The sequence below is a fragment of the Mya arenaria genome, chromosome 13 (genome assembly GCF_026914265.1).
Source record: "Mya arenaria isolate MELC-2E11 chromosome 13, ASM2691426v1".
Taxonomy (NCBI): Eukaryota; Metazoa; Mollusca; class Bivalvia; order Myida; family Myidae; genus Mya; species Mya arenaria.
The window spans coordinates 11,103,313-11,118,737 of NC_069134.1; positions in this window are offsets into that span (position 1 = coordinate 11,103,313).

The window sequence follows — 15,425 nt, forward strand, 5'->3', positions numbered from 1 at the left end:
ATATCTATAACCATGCAAACGAGATTAATTAATTGATATGATTTTGTAATAACTTATTTCACAATCGTTGTAAAATATATAAGTTTAATCTAAAATAAATGAAAATTTTCTGAATCGCAATGTTTCCTTATTTGATAGTCAAGTTCCTCTGCTTCCAAACATTTTAAGAACTTTTAAGGAGCAACTGTGAATATCTCGTTTATATTCGCAGTGGTAATGTACTGAGTACAGACATTTTAACGCATACTGTACGGAGTATAGTCTTTATTATGTACTGGAGATTATTGTGGCATTTACATGCGCTCTATGAATATTCTTATCACATTGCTTATATTTAGCATTCTTTGATTTTTAGCACTTTTTATATGGTTTCTGTGTAAATATTTTGGCTTTCAATGACTGAGAGTAATGGCTGAGTTGGGGCACATTCCTTCAGTAGATTCCCAAACAAACTGCATCTTGTACTGTTTAGCTTATATTTACTATAAAACAGGTAAAACACTTATCGTTACTGTGAGACGGCATTGTTTACTCCGTATATGTGCTACTATATATATATACCATTGAGTGGAGAGAAGCAAATAAATATAAATTCACACAAACACGTAATTATTTTGAAATTATGAAAACACACCATACACGATGCTATGTCGAGGACTTTCAAAAACATGTACAATGTATCTGTGCGGCTCATTGATAGGGTTGCTTTTTTCTCATTTATTTTTTTACACAAAATACAAAACAATTCACATACATTAAAGCATTAATAGCATTAGAACTATTCTATGTTTTTTATTTATTTATAAGCCCTATTCCCCCCTCCTACACACACTCACGCCTGCACACAAACGCACACAAACACACACGCATCCATTCACACGTACACATTCTTTCAGTCTCTCAAGCTTTTTCCCCTAATGGATTTTACAAGCTACGTATTGTAGTTAGTTATACATATTTAAAGGTGGAAAGGTAATAATAATCAATTATTGTTATAATTTGCTGAATCACATACTGGTTATAATGAGTAATTTATGACCGTATCATACGTTATGTTAGAGTGCTGAATTTACTTTTATCTAAGGATCGAGGTTTAAAACATTCCATTTCTTCTCGTGGGTATCATATTTATCGTTTAACAGTGCGATTTGCGATTCAATTTTTTTTCTCAATGTCAAATACTGTTTGTATGAGTTAAAAGTCGGGATAGTGTTTTTATATTTCATAGAAAAGATATAAAACTTCAATAACACAATTAAGAAATTACATATGACTGTGTATCTTCCATTTCCCTGAATGCCTACACATGCTTCTTGGTTTGTTATCATAATATGTATGGATTGCGAAGCTATATAGATGTTAAGTTCTTCCCATAAAGGTTGTATCTTCTGGCAGTCCCAGAATACGTGTTTTATTGTTTCTGTTTCTATGCTACAAAAGTCACATTTTTTGTCGTCATCTAAACTCTAAATAATGTTCGCCATTTACTTTCTGACGACGGTTTTAAGATATCTCTTTGCTGTAATGAATAAAGGAATTTATTAGTCTGTTTCAATTTCAGTAATTTATCAGTTTATTTATCTTGTGGTATTTGGTTAATTGTTTCTGACATAAGTTTCGTTTTTAATGATTCTGGTATTGAATTAACAAGTGTTAGATATTTTAGAAAATCTTGTTCATTAAGGTCATACAGAAATCTAAGTTCATTAAACTTGTAGTAGGTCTTTGCTCTATAATCGTAAATGTGTTCAAATAGCTTAATACCCTTCTGATACCATTCTTTATAAAATAAAGTGCGACCATTTTGTTTAAGTAATTTGTTATTCCATATCACCATTTTGCTTATAGTAATTTTATTATTTTCATCGTGATTATTTTTAATATTTACCCAACACCTCAATACGTCGTTCAAAAAGGTTTTTTCTTGAGAAATGTGTTTAATTTCGTTTTGGGCTAGATTGGATTCAAAAATAAGATCGTTTCCATATTTCTTTAGTTTTTCGTGCATGAATATTTTCCAATCCCCATTATTATTTGGGTCTAGATATCGTTTAATCCATAGAGTTTTTAGTGAGCCTAGGAAGTGTTCTATATCTGTTAATTTTAGACCTTCATATTCATAGTTTTGACATATTATATTTCTTTTAATCTTATCAGGTTTATTGTCCCACAAAAACTCAAAAACTGCTTTTTTAATGACGTCAATTGTTTGTTTACTTGGATTAGAAAGAACTGCAAAAGGGTATACAAGTTTCGGAAGTGCAAAGGTTTTAACGACCGTAACTTTTCCCATGAGTGTGAGCTTTCTGTGCTGCCACTGTTTTAAGCAGATTCTGAATTCTTTCACTTTGTTTTCTATGTTCTTTTGTATATTTAGTTGTCTATTGTTTGTAAAAGTCATGCCTAGTGTATTTGCGGTGTCAGAAGTCCATATAAAGTTTGAGTGTTGCAGAAGTGTGTATTTGTATTTTTCAATGATCCCACTCTTAGGACTATAGATTTATTGGTGTTGAGGTTTAGGCCTGAACAATCAGAGAACATTTCTAGTGTCTTAACAAGAGTTTCAAATGATTGTCTATTACCATTATTAAAGAAGGTTGAGTCGTCTGCAAAAAAAGTTTGTTTAATAGTTTTATCATTAATTTCAATCCCTTCAATTTGAGAATTGTTTGCAATATAGTTAGAAAGAGGTTGTAAACAAATTATAAACAATGTCGCAGACAAGGGGCAACCCTGTCGAACGCCTTTCTTTAGTCCAAAAGATTGTGAAAGAGTTCCATTATTAATTATCAAACTTTGAATGTCATTGTAAAATCGCTTCGTCCAATTCAAAATGTCAGGTCCAAAATTGAATGATTTTAGACATTCTTAGATGTATTTGTGGCTTAAGCTGTCAAAGGCCTTCGCAAAGTAAGCAAAGAACAAGAGCCCAGGTTTATTTTTATATTCTAGATATTCAATGACATCAAAATAATTCTCCAATATAGCGACCTTTGACAAACCCAGATTGAACATGGTTTATTATTAAGGGCAACACTTTTTTTATTCGATTATTTTTTGCGTTCGTTGCAATTTTATAGTCTTCGTTTAATAATGTAATTGGTCTCCAACTTGATAATTCTTAATTAAAGTTTTTATTTGGTTTTGGTATAAGGGTTATTATACCTTGTTTTTGAAGCGCTGTTAAATGTCCATTAGTAAAAGAATAATTTAGCGAGTTTGTTAAGTATTTTTTATACTATTCCAGAATATCTTATAGAAGTCTGCTGTTATTCCGTCAGATCCAGGGCTTTTGTTCCATTGCATATCTTTAAAAGCAGTTTCGCATTCATGATATGTTAAAAAACCTTCGCTGGCCTCTTTTTCTTCTCCAGTTAATTTTCTATTTGGATTTTCTAAAATCGTCTTCATATGTTCTATATTAATATTTCCATTCTCTGCGTAAAGTCTTTGGAAGAAGTTCCCTTCTTCGCGAAGTATATTTTCTGTTCCAGTTATGATTTCATTTTTAACTGTAAGTTCATATATAGATTTTCCTTCTGCGCGTTTCTTTTCTGGATTTGCAAAATATTTTGTATTTTTTTCATTGTTTTCTACATGAATTGCTTTTGACCTAAGTATATTTCCGTCGATTTGGGCGAGTAAATATTCGTCTAATATTTGTTTTTTTAGCTATAATTTGTTCTGTTATTGTGTCAAGTTCATCTGTGTTGTTTGTATTTAATTTTGTTTCTATATTTTCTATATCGTTTTGAAGTTTTGCTTTTTCAAGATTGTTTTTTTTTTTTAGATAAGTACTATATTTGATTGTTTCATTAATTATCATAGTACATTTGGATTGCATTCTTTATTAAAATTAACAGTTTCTTCAATACATCTGTTTATATTTTCTTTATATCGTTCGTCTTTTAAGATTGAATTATTTAGTTTAAAATATCCAGGTCCTTTTTTACTTTTATTGTATTCAAACCTATAAGAACAAGTGAGTGATCGGTTCTGTAGCTTGGTTTTATGTCAGCTTTTGTTATTAAGTTGACCAAGTTTTCGGAAATTAAAAAGTAGTCAAGTCTGCAATGTATATGCGGTTTACTGTTTGAGTGCCAGGTATATTGTAATTTGTTTGGATGCTTTAGGCTTCAGGCGTCAATTAAATTTGCTGAGCTCATAAAGTTGTTAATGATTTCTCTATTTCTCTTATGTTTACCTGTATTTCTATTTTTTTATCAATATTTTCATTTAGGACTGTATTGAAATCGCCACCAATAATGTACGATTTATAATTATTATTTAATATATAGTTCTCTAATTTTTTGAAGAACTGTGGGTCATCCTTATTGGGACCATATACGTTGACTAATGTTAACTCAGAATCGTTCAAGATGATGTCAACAATTAGGATTCTTCCTTCTATTACTTCAGTTACGTTTAATATTTCCAGTTTATGTTTTCCATTGAACAATATTGCGACGCCTTCACTATTACTTTTGTTTCCGCTAAATATACAGTCACCTCCCCATTCTTGTTTCCATTTTTGATTAAAAAAGTTTTTGCAGTGTACTTCTTGAAGCATGTATATATTATTGTTATTCATTTTTAACCATTCAAATATTTGTTTCCTTTTCGATGTATTGCCTAAGCCTCGAACATTAAGTGATGCTATATGTGTTGCCATAGCAAATTAGTTTTCGAATGGTCATAGTACGGATTAACCATAATGTGATTTGGTTTTTATATCTATTGAAAAGAGTCATGATTGTATATTGTAGTAACCATTAGATCTTACTGTAACCTGGGTTGCTAGTAGCTGCTAGATAACAGAGGAGTTTCAATGAGATGATAAATTATGTAAAATTTAGATAACGTTTTGTGGTGAATTAAAGGTATAGCATGTAGGGTTATAAGATAGCATGTAATAAAATGTAACGCATTGGGATTAATTCTTTATCGAGTAAATTTGAAGGATTTACGGAATCAGGTTTAAAGGTAAAATACATATGATTTTATACTATTTTTAGCTTTTCTTAAAATTTAAGCTTGAGAAATTATTGTAAACGTCCATTTGTAAATAACTACACGTAGAGGGACAAAGTTATAAAAATATAAAAAGGTTCAGTTCCAATGGCTTATTAGCTATCTACAAAAATTACCAGTAAGTGTTTATACATTTTTAAAAGTTTTATACATGAGTTATACGAGTATCAACAATTGCTGAATTTTTCTAGATAAAATGTATCCTAGCGACTCATTATTGTTTTATTTCTAGTGAGAATAATGTCTGAAAGAGGAATTCAACTTTTCCTGATCAAACGCCGCTTGTGGAATGTACTGAGACGTTTATTTATCGTATTCCTGGTGAAACATGCACAATTAAGATGTTGGGAGAACAAGTCTGCGTTTGGCTATCCATTTGATTTGAATGCAACTGCAACTGTTTATTTAATTTGGTTTTATCGTGCCATCATGATTGAAATGGTTTTGGGGATCAAAAAATCTTTATTTGTAATTTTGCAAATTCCCTCAAACCATACTTTACTTAACCAACAACTTTTGTTATTGGACAATATGCTAAATGGCAATCATTTGGTGTTTTCCCTTTTAAGTGCTGGATTCAAATGCCTTTTTGATGAAACCATGCTCCTCTTATACAACTTTGAGGGGATATTTCAGTGTATCTTTGATGATGTAGGCCAGTTATTGGTTATGGTATATAATTTAATGAAGCTAAACATTACGTGTTGGAAAGGAAGTTGTGTGTATATAGTACTGCTTACATTGCATGCATTTGCCTTCGTTTTCCTTCTGGGTGGAGTTTCCATGACAACTTATGCTTACACAGAGTGAATAGTTCGAACATCCTTTCAAGAAGAACTATCAACTCAAAACAGGTCTTATGATTTTAATACCGAAGTAACTTTGGCACGTTCTGATTACAAAGGCATTGCTACAATGACTAACCAATATATTACAGATATCAATATCTCTAATTTATATCATTTGTACAAAAGAAAACAGGAGTATTCTGGGCAAAAGTTTCCATTAACTTACATAAAACTTTTTAGGTATAAAATGGAGGATATATCTATGACATGTTCATATTTATCAAAAACAAACAATGGAAAAGTATACTGGATTAATGAAAGCGGACCTTTGTCAACAAGTGAACGGTATAGGGCGGATGTAGAATTCCACGAAAGTGATAATAATGAATACAAGTATTTAGTAAACACATTTCTTAATATAAGTACTGTTCTAGAATCAGACTTTGGTACATTTAAAGCGGTTACTAATGGAACTATTTACAGCAGTAATATGAAACTTGAACTTTTATTTACTGCGTGTGTGTTTGAACTGGAACAAATAATGGACTTTTTGGTTCTGCGTTACAGCTATCCTGGACATGTTTTTAATTCAGGTATTCATACCTACCACACAAATTTTATGAATGATGATGTAAACTTTTTTTACATGGTTAATGGCAGAGATTTTGACACAGTATGTTCTGGTCATGTCATAGACGACTGTTCACTTGGTGCTCTGTTTTCTGTTATGTTTGATTGGAAATCTATTGATATTTTTTCCTTGATGTTTGTAGTTGTAACAAGACGTAATGAAGCACACAAGTATCCCCATTATACGTCAACAAATAATTGTTGCATGTGCAAATCAGGGTTTGCACTCTATAGGGTTGTGATTCAAAGGAGCGTATACAACTATCTGGAATATAACACAGAGATAATCGAGTTTGAACACCCAAAAAAGTTATTAGTTTTACCCAAAACTGAGACTTCATACTTACGATTTATGGATGATAAATACTTGTATAAGCAGTTGGAAGAAATGGCTAATAATGGAACTGACATGGACATTATTCAAAACGACATGGACATGTATATAAATTGCATATATGCTAATGAGAGCAAGGTATTGCTGATAGGAAATATAATAACCATGTTAATTTTCCTTTGTTACATGTTTGTATCTACAAGTGTTTTTTCTTTAACAATATGGCTCTACTTTAAAACATTTGTGAGAATACCAGGATATGTCAGACGGTACATGCAAAGCTCTATTGACGCGCAACAAGACTTTCTAGCCTTGGCACAGGAGGTACCAGACATGTTTATATCCTATGCTGATGAGCAATACACCTTTGTTGTTGATGAACTTCTGACGTTTTTGGAGAACGACTGTTGTATTAAAGTGCTACTTCCAGAAAGGGATTTTCATCCGGGGCAAAACATTTTCCTCTTGTATTCTAAGTTTATACAAAATAGTAAAAAAAGTTTTTGTGATTTTATCCCAAGCTTACATGGACGACAGTTATTTCAAAAATCTACAACTGGAGCAACTAATTTTGCCAAAGTTATACCATAACGATGACTTCTGGAAAAGTGTGCTGTTCATTAAAATGGAAAGGAATATGATATGTCCGTCATATTGCCCAAATAAATTGGACTGGACAACTCAACTATCTCCTAGAGAGAAACTCATGAAAATCTGGAAATGGTTGCAAACCGGACTTTTGGAAAATTGAGAAGCTAAAATTGAAATAATTGTTGGTTTAATTATTTCTTTCTTAAAACTCTGATGTTGTTTCAATACTGGAAGTAGACTATTTGATTATCATTATTATGTTCAATACAGAAAATATTCTTACACTGCTGTTTGTTCTATTTACTGTTAGAGGTATTTTGAAAAATAACATTGTAGAAAGAGCGCAGTGGTATTTATTATTCTTTACCAAAAGCATTCAACCTCAAAAAAGAGCTTTCCAAGAAGTCCGGCTTCGTTTCTAAATTTTCCAAATTAAACATTGTAGTCATAGTTTAATATCATATGGTCTTCTGATATTGGAGATCCAAATGATGCGCTTCAAAACATTTAGGTTTTAAATCAAATAATTATATGAGTAGTTATACTGATTATACTGAACCATTGCTGAATCTTGCTACCAAAAGTCGAAAGGAACATCAGTTAAGCTTTAAAGCCGATCAAAAATAAAGCTAGAAAACTTTACGATGGATACCATTGAAAAAGCTGAAGGAGTTTTTCATAAATGATGTATTTAAGAGCACTGAATATTTGGGCAAGATAATGGCTTGCATGCACAACTTAACCATTTTTTTGTCCCAAAGTCTAATATTTTGCATCATATCCAACCAAGACTTAAGCCATGTGTTATTTGTTTCTTTGTTGTAATGTGATCATGTTTATCACTCAATTCTTGTATTTTGTGCTCTAAAGCTTATGCCTTATATTAGCCCAAGGACAGATTAGCATTAGTATGTGCATGTTAGTGACTTATATGCAAACCTTTAAATTTACTTGGACTCTCAGGGACGTAGCTTCCTATTGGCCGTGTAGGCCGCGGCCTACACCTTTCCCCAGAAAGTCAAAAAATAACAAGACGCCAATGCTGGAACGCCAATGCGGCAACGCCGCATTAAAGCCGGATTTTTTATATGACGATGCAATTTTGCAAACCTAGATTTGAGCTAGTGACCTAGTATTTTGAACCAAAAAGACCCATATTTATACTTATCGGAGATATCGTTCATACAAATAACCTGATCAACAGAAACTATTCCATTTGTGTGAGGAAAAATGAACATTTATAAATACATCAGCTTTTCCAAAAAGATCTGTCCCAGAGACCTAGTTTTTGACCCTAGATGACACACTTTGTCATCCAAGATTTCATGTACACAAATATTTTTAAAGTTAATTAAAATTCTTTTGAAAAATATGGGTAGATATGAAGTAATTCATGATTGGGATGTGTGTTTATAAAATAGCAATTGAATTTAGTTGTTGACTGATATTGAATCGTTTGGTAAGCATAGATATTTTTTTATGACATCGGGAAAATATTTCCTAAGATTTTACCTAGTGAGCTAGTTTTTGATCTGAGGTGACCCATATTCACAAATGGTTAAGACAACATGTAGACAAATATTCTGATTAAGTTTCATAAAGATTTGACAAAAAATAATGATTTTTTATGACCGATGACCGTGGAAGTCTTTCTCCTAAGATTTGACCTTGTGACCTGGATTTTGACCGGGGATGACCCATATTAAAGACCTTTCAAGATATTATGCAGACAAATATTCTGACCAAGTTTCATAAAGATTTGACAAAAATTGTTGAATTTATGACGTGGAATGATTTTCCTAAGATATGACCTAGTGACCTAGAATTTGACCCGGGATGACCGATATAAAAAACAAGCAAGATATTATGTAGAAAAATATTCTGACCAAGTTTCATCAAGATATGAAAAAAATGTTGAATTTATGACGTGGAAATATTTTTCCTAAGATTTGACCTAGTGACCTAGATTTTGACCCGTGTTGACCCATATAAAAAAATGTGCAAGATATAATGCAGACAAGCATTCTGACCATGTTTCATCAAGATTTGATAAAAATTGTTGAATTCATTACCGTGAAACATTTCTTTTAAAGATTTGACCTAGTGATCTAGTTTTTGACCCGAGATGACTCATATTTATATACATTCAAGATAACATGCCGACAAATAGTCTGACCAAGTTTGATAACCATTGGATAAAACTCTTGATTTTATTACATAAAATGAAAACTTTAACGCATAATTGTTAACGCCCGCCGCCGGTCAGGTTTTCGCCATTCTATAACCCGTAATGTTTCGATGAAAAATCCGGCAACAAATGCCAAAAATGCAATAAAAATCGAAGGGGGTGGGGGTGAGAGGGAAATGGAACACAAGAAACAGGATTTGCCAGGATGGAAAGTGCTTGATTTGTCGGAATCTACACGTATGGAATGATTTATAGTCTATACACCCCAAGGAAGAACGACTGGAGCCCGCATATTGTAAAGTTTGGACCGGCCGCGTTTTGTAAAGTGCCGTCTTTTAAACATTTAAAACAATGCTTGGTGGGCGTTTTTTCTTTTAAATGCAAACAGACCAAGAACCTGACAGAGGTCATCATGGCCGAAAACTTTCCCGAGTATGGATGTGTCCGGATATCGGATGCCTTACCTTACCCCCTGTAGGCGAAGACACCAAACAAAAGTTATTAAATGGAATTTGGCCATCATGTCTTCAGTTCCCATTCCAACACGGTCAGTCTTTTTCTTATTTTAAAACCTAGTTTTAAAATGGATTTGTCCTGTCAGTAAGAAACTAAAATGTAAACCAGTTAAGATAGATTTACTATGTAAACAAACCAATTATTTATTTATTTTGTAATCGTACATTGTACATTTGTTTTCAAGTGAAAGTGTTTATTGTTTGTGTGTTTCAGTTATATAATACACTTACGCTTGTACCGAGACAATAACGTTAGGGATCAGTGCACGGCTCGCATCCGAGTTCGATTCCCGATATAATCCGGCTGATTTTTTTTTTTATCTTATTCTCAGTGCTCAGTGCTATGAAAGTGCATCAAACATGTCTTGAAAGTTTCGGGGACTTCAGGCTCTTACCTGTGAACGTTCACCACATGCAAATTACGTGCATTGCAAATCGCATTATTTGAACCTGTCTTTGGTCCAAAGTTCGCACATTCCTTGTGTCAGAACCATGTTGTCGACTGTTCAGGACATAAGCTTCATGTTTGACTATTCCGCTAAACGGTTGTTTACATTCCAGGACGACCTATCACACGATGTTGCTACCCAAAAGGAAAATAACCAGCGCACTAAGCTCTGTACCCTGTGTTAAACACGTTGGTCCAGTCGGGCAGACGCTCTTGAAACTTTCAAGAATGCATTCCCTGTATAGTGCTTCATGCATTGGAGACATTACAGGCAGATGGCGACGAAAAGGTAGGGCAATATCTCGCCACCATATTGCGATTCAAATTTATAATTGTGCTCCTTGTGGCGGAACACATTCCTGGTAGCACCGTTCCCCTGACAAATCTCCTACAAAAGCAGGACAACGACTTGTTGCATACTGTGAGTGAGACACGCGTAGTTATTAAGCTGTACAACGATGAAAGGGCTGATCAGTATGTTTGGGATGCTCTATACGACAAGGCCGTAGATGTTAGCGCCGATTTTGACATTCAACCATCAATACCGAGACGAGCTGGTCGACAGCAGAACAGAGCTAACCCTGATGTCCAGACGGTGTCCGATTACTACAGGGTCACTTTGTATTCCTGGACCATTTAGTTCAGGAAATGGAAACTCACATTCCGGGTAATGAAGATCGGCACTGTGCGCAACACTTATGGCCGTCCAAACTGGCTGACCTGCGGGATAATATACTGCCGACAATATATGCCGCCTTTGCCCCCATCCTTCCTCAAACATACGAGACATTCAAGTCGGAAATCGCTAGATGGAGTATGCCAGACATTTAAGTCTTCAAGACTCCAAGATACCCTTCAGCAGACACGCAATGACTTGTATCCTTGCATCTGTACCATCATCGGGGTCTTTTTTACCATGCAACCAACGTCGGCCACATGTGAAAGGTCTTTTAGTGATATGAAACACATTAAGAACTATTTGCGAACAACAATGACGTCTGACAGGCTGTCGTCGTTAGCCTTGATCCATGTACACAAGGACATGAACATTCATGTTGCCCAAGTGATCAACGTGTTTGCCTCAGGGAAATGCAGAAAACTAGACTTTTTCTGAATTGACGTTGGATTATTGTTATTTTGACATTGACTTGAAATGCATTCAGATGTTGAAAGTTGATGTCGCTAGTTTTTCCTCTTGTCTTTTACTTGCAAAAATCACTGATATTTTAATTTAAAAAAATATGTATAAAAAATACTTGAGGTTTAAAGCATAAAAAATACTCGAGATTTAAACAATATTGATTAACATAACGTTATGACATATATTTAATTCATCAATATAATTATGTTTATGCAGAAAACAAACCTCAAGTGGAAAATAGTCAGAAATAAGTGAATTTATTAACAAAATAAAATTAACGTTCAGTTGCTGTCAAATTTATTCAAGTCACGAGATTTAAATCGATGTAATATTTCATGATATGTATGGTCTATGAAACATTCTTATTTGTCCCAAATATAAGCCAAAACGCACCTCTGACATTCTATTGTCAAAATATTTCTGGGGGAGCATGTCCCTAGCACCCCTAGAATTCGGCCTACACATTGATTCCATCCAGGCTATGCCTCTAACTCTAAACCTTCACCAAATGGAATGAGTGTAGAAAAATCATAACTTGCAATTCAATCAATACATAGTTATATGGCCTAGTTTGGGTGATGCTCCAAATAAAACAAATGAGCAGTTTCTGAGAAGTATGTACACGGGTCGTGTATGCGACACATCGTCACATGTGCCAGGTTATTTTAAAAGTTGTCAATAGAATGTTACAGGTTACAGACCGGACACGGCCATCTATACTCTTTTTCCTTATATATGCAGCATTCCTACGTAAATATACACTTAGTGTGGCCTTGACTTTAAAGGTAGGAACAATGGTCGTGTACACGACACGTCGTCTTGGTATGTCGAACACAAGTGGCATTTTTTTTATAATATCTGACCAGTAAGAGAAAGTTACAGCCCGGACACGACCACCTATACTCTATGTCCTTATCTGCAGCATTTCATAGTAATGAAACTGTGACATTGACATAAGAGGTAGGGACAAAGGTCGTGCACATGACTCGTCGTTTTGGTATGTCAAAAACATGTGGCAAGGTATTATAAACTCTGTCTTGCACCCCTACACGAGAAATTCAGCCAGACACACTAATGGACAGTGTAATTTTAATATGCCAACTTTCGGGGGCATACAGGTATATCAGGTAAAAGTCAGATAATTCAGTCGAGATGGAAGGTAGGATTATAGCTTTTGTATACTGCACTTTATCTCATCCCTATCATTCCAAGGTTACTTTGAAGTATTTCAGTACTTTTTGAGTTATGGCCCAGAGAAACAGTTTCCTTTTTAATATGCATACTGTAACAAGAGGCCCAAGAGGGCCTATGCTCTACTGGCATGGCTCTTGTGGTCATTTTCAATACAGAGCATGTACGTATGAGTAATAGCAACAAATATATTTTTCACTTTTTGTGTTTAGGTTAGCTAAAAAAACGCTGCATGTTCAACATCTGAGGACAGAAAGTGTTGTAAGCAGATTAGTTGCATGAACTATCTTAATATGTGCCAAGTAAAGGTAATCTGAGGGTAAAAAATATTTGCTTTCAAAACTGGACTCATGGTCAAAATTTCATTTCTGTAGCTTTAAAAATAAAAAAGTTGGTCAAAAAAGGTGGGGCCAGCTTTTGCCCAAAGGGCATAATTTCAAATGTTTTGCTAGACGGTCATCATATGATGCTCCACAACAAATATCAAAGGTATAAGCCTTGTGGTTTGAAACAAGAAGATTTTGAAAATATTTCTTAAATAAATCTCTAGGAAACTTTTGACCCCCGGGGCAGTGCCAGTTTTAACCCAAGGGGCATAATTTGAACAACCATAGTAGTGGACCTCTAAATAAATTTAAGTATACCAAACCTTTGAACCCTGGGCGTGGCCAGTTATGACCCCAGGGGCATAATTTGAACAAACATTTACAAGCAATTGTGACTTTACATGTAAACTTGGCTAAAAATAGACTTTGCTCGTGTAGACTTGGCTAAAAATAGCATTTTTTTATACTTTCAAGACCCATTATCTAGGCATGGTTATCAAAAGGAAGCGAGCTTTAATGGATATCAAAATACTGTACAAGTTCCATCGAGATACAATCAAAACTGAAGACTGTATCATGTTCACAAGCTATTGTTTACAGACGCACATACTTTTTTATACTTTCAAGGCCCATAATCTAGGCATGCATGGGTAGATCTGGCTGGTTTTCAAAAGGAACCAAGCTCTAATGGATCTCTAAATACTGTACAAGTTTCATCGATCTACAATCAAAACTGAACACTGTATCGTGTTCACAAGCAATTGTTTACACAATAGCATATTTTTTATACTATCAAGGCCCGAGCTCTAATGGATATCTAGATACTGTACAAGTTTCATCGAGATACAATCAAAACTGAAGACTGTATCGTGTTCACAAGAAATTGTTTACAGACGCACGAACGCACGTATGCACATACTACATGTACGTACACATTACCATCGCATAAGCTCTTCTGGCCTTTGGCCAGTAGAGCTAACATGAAATGAGAGATCATTCAGCAATGACTGAAGATAGGAATTTCATTCTTTGATACTTTGATAAGATTTACCTTTTGCATTTTATCGTTATTAAGGATTGTTGGGATAAGAGTGAGGTTTGTGCACATAAACTGGTTCAATTCTTGATAACCATACCTATTTTTTATATATATAGTATATGCACTGTGTTGTTTGTGGAGTTTTGTGCTGTTCTTCTATGTTTCTTGTTTGTGATTTTGTGTTTTATGTCTTTGGCGTTTGCCCAGTGCCACTAAACCGGGTTTATGTTTAAACTTTTTGCTACTGAGCTTGTTTCTGTAGCTTTTTGCATAAATCTTGCACACTGTGACTGTACATATATTGAACTCCATGTTTAAAGTTTCATTTAAATCAAATCGACACACAGATATAAACGGGTGTTAATACTGATGAAATTGCTCAATGTATCAATAAACAAGGAACGCATTACACTAATATTGATGGTCAAACATTATGATTATGAAAAATATCAGAGAACAGATGTACTGCCTAAATCTCCAGGTGGACCAGTTTGTGAATCTCGTAGTCGAAGAGAGGTTCTGGTCGCCATTCGTTATGCGCAAACCCTGACAGTCATGTTTTAAGAAACGACAAAGCGCCAGCCACCAACGTTTCAACGGATGTGTAGCAACACACATGATATTCGGCAGGTCTGGCCGTCTCCCCGACATGACAGTATGCAGCAGCATGGAGGTCTACGACAACAGCAGCTGCCCAGATTTCAGTGAGTGGTACCAGTGGCGATATAGACACAAGTATGCAGACTCATACACTCCCTTACATGACCATGTGATACTATATGGGTTATTTGTTGAAAGAGTGTTCCTTAAAACGCTAGTTTAAACATAATTTTATATATATATATATATGAATTTTGCTTGGTTAATGTATTGTCCTGCATTGCTAAACAATTGTTCGATTACGTTGTTTAAGGTTATGAACCTCATGTGCAGCTTGTTCTCTTAGATTTCGGAAAATTTTTATCAACATAGACACGCTGGCATATTATTACTGATATATCGTTGTGACTATTTATATATATCTTTATCTGTAAATCTGTAGAAAATAATAAAGGTAATATATACGATAATCCAACCGACCCAGATATTTCCTTTTTTAATCTAGGAAACGTATGTGTATATTGTCTTGAAGTTTGTATATATGATATGATATTGGTATAAAAATTGTCCTTTATGGTTACATATGTAGTTAAGTTATTATTG